We start from the raw sequence: 2,923 nt of genomic DNA, 5'->3' as shown, positions 1-2,923 counted from the left end.
TTAGTAGCTTTCTCACTGAATAATACATATAGCTAACAGCTCAGCATTTGGGGGGTTTTTTTGGACACCTGCCCAGGATAACCATTCTTTTATATATATATATATATATATAATTGGAGATATACCAATCTCCTAGAGCTGGAAGGGACCTTGAAAGGTCATTGAGTCCAGCCCCCTGCCTTCACTAGCAGGACCAATTTTTGCCCTAGATCCCTAAGTGGCCTCCTCAAGGATTGAACTCACAACCCTGGGTTTAGCAAGCCAATGCTCAAACCACTGAGCTATCCCTCCCCCATTCAATGACAGAGTTTAGGGCTGTTTATGTGGGGATTGTTCTTCGGTGTCTCCCAGTGTGGTCTTTACTCGTGCTCATACACACACATTCACACCCTAAAATAATAAAAGCTAGGATGTCTCCCAGTTAATAAACACAGAAAAAGGAAAAATAAGGTACTTAAGATAAAAAGGGTTCAAACTCTGTAGCTCCTGTCATCTTCAGGCTCATATGTAATGGAAGCAGGAGCTGGAATGAAGGACCAGATGATGGTAACAGCACAGAAGTTCATACCAGTGGGGTGTTCTTGGGTACAAGGACATTACTCAAGGCTGGTGTAGCCAGTAGCTGATGTTATGACTTCCTTACCCAGAGGTGATCAATCACATGATTTCCAGAACAGTCTTACTGAGATCGCTTGCTGACCTGAAAGGCAAAGCCTTTACTTTCATCTTTATGGTTGATGATTCTGAATAACTCTATCTTTCAGCACCTCCTATGGGCAAAACAGGGATGCAGTACACCCTGGTACAGACAATGTGGGTTAGCCATGTTGAGCTGAGAAAGCATTGACCTAAATGTCATTTTGAAAATGCCACTTAAGCCAGAAGTTTCTTTAAAATATCCATTGTTGCAACAAACCTTAAAAATATCAAGAATAGAAAAACCAAGAGGCCAATTTGAGGTATTTACCCACTGCCTTCCTCTCTGGGGTAAACAGATATGAGGTAACATATGGCCTCAATATAAGGAGAAAGGCTTCAACAGATCTATGAAAATAATTCATGGCCAAACAGAAACAACCACTCACCCACACCTCTAACATATCCTTTCAGTATTTCTTCAAAGAAAAGAATTAGGAAACTAACCATTGTACCTTAACTGGATAAAAGGTCACCCTTTAGCAACTTTCCATAGAAAAATAGACAGTTGCTTTGAAACTTAATATGAATATTCCTTTGAAATACAAATGAGTAAAGTTCACAAGGTCTGTGTTCTCCTATATGTTATTTCACACCCACAATGTTTCAACTCAAAAATCAAACCCACCTTTTTGTATTTTATGAACCTCCCTGTCATTGCAGGTTACTGCTTCTTTTCAACTGTAGATTTTGACGCTTGGCAACCTGGAAGCAGAAGGAGGAAAAATGGTACCAGGACAAGTGCGTTCTGAGATGGTGTGTGAAAAGGAATCAGAAACATGTGCAGAGGTTTGTGTCCATCTACATTGCGAATTAAACCAAGAAGAAAGTAAAATCGAGGCCAAGACAAGCTCTTTCAACTGGTGAGACAATGTTGTAGCTGCCTGGATCAAGGGAAACTAACCAAGACACCTGCAGATAACTGAGGCCACTTTGACTTTCTATGTGTAGAGATGGCACATGCCTTATGGAGAAAAATACACATATTTGAGAACTGTTGTCCCTATGGACAAAGGAGTTGCCATTACACTCTGGAGTCTGCCACAATCACCAGACTGCGGCATAGGTTTTTTGTTTGTTTGTTTGTTTTTAAAGTGTGAAAGACTGCAGTGAGAACCATTCATGCCGATACAGCAAGTGATACTGCTCCACATATTCAAGGTAACCAGTGTAATGGTATTGGATGTACTGGAAGACACTGAAGCCAAAGAGTTCTACAACTATAAGACTTCTTGAGCAGAAGGATGTAGCTGGTCACGGGGATCACACAGGCCATCTCCTGAAGGTAAACATTGGCTGGGGCTAGCAAGGTCTATGGTGCCATAATGTTAAAGAATTCTAGTTTGTATAAGAAGGAACTGGCAGGGATGCAATTCTCACCACACAGCAGAGATATCAATGATAACTCTGTTCCAAGACTAACTTTTTTGTTACTCTCACTGAATAAGTTATACCCAGACTGTGAAAATGTCAACAGATGGGGATTCATCTATCACCTCAGTTGTGCCAAGATGCTTTTCTGAGACTGAAAGGAAGATGGAAATGCCTACTGAAGTGAAATTACATGGACTCGAGTATATTGCAATAGACATTGATCTTTGATGTATGCTCCACAACACCTGTGAATGGAAGGAAGAATGTTACATGGGCTGCTGAGGCTGCTTATTGATCACTTACCAAGCCCTGTGTGAGCCCTGTGACTATTATTGGTGGTTGTTTTGCACAGGTTGTGCTGCATTGACATTTCACTCTTATAGTTATATGGGAATGGGAGAAAGAAGAGGAAATAACTGCCCTTGTTCCTATGCTTATGTTATGCACCCTTGCTTAATTTGCCTCATTAATCTGAGTGAGGTAATATCAGGCAATCATTGCTATATGTAATAAAATGAAGTATTCTTAGCATTGATTCTTCCCTAGCTTTATATTCAGATAAATTTCACCATAGAAATGGATTTTTATAAGAGTAATAATGAATAATATTTTTATAACTGTGCAAACTGTGTAAATTAGTCCAAAAAAGATACATTAAATTGCAATTATACTGCTTGCTTGCAGCTAATGGGTTGCATGTGATGATGGTTTTTGTCACTGTTGTCACAGTACTAAACAAGAAGGGCTGTGAATATGGAATGAATAGAAGCCATCTTTTTGGGAAGGAAAGAAATTACAGTTATTGCTATTATACATAGTTTGCTGCTGATGGAAGAAGGAGTGCATCAGAGTT

General features: G+C 39.8%; 1 long non-coding RNA gene across 1 annotated transcript; it reads right to left on the bottom strand.

Annotated features, from left to right (window-relative positions):
• Nucleotides 1–472: 472 nt before the first annotated feature.
• Nucleotides 473–1,394, bottom strand: LOC123370326. The gene is made up of 3 exons (XR_006579375.1): nucleotides 1,325–1,394; nucleotides 644–700; nucleotides 473–523 (listed from the first exon to the last, which is right to left on the bottom strand). It is a non-coding gene; the product is annotated as an uncharacterized LOC123370326 (long non-coding RNA).
• Between the last annotated feature and the right edge of the window lie 1,529 nt (nucleotides 1,395–2,923).

Source organism: Mauremys mutica, chromosome 1 (assembly GCF_020497125.1).
Source record: "Mauremys mutica isolate MM-2020 ecotype Southern chromosome 1, ASM2049712v1, whole genome shotgun sequence".
NCBI classification, from domain to species: domain Eukaryota; kingdom Metazoa; phylum Chordata; order Testudines; family Geoemydidae; genus Mauremys; species Mauremys mutica.
Note: the sequence above shows the minus strand (reverse complement) of the source record. Positions and strands in the feature narration are given on the sequence as shown.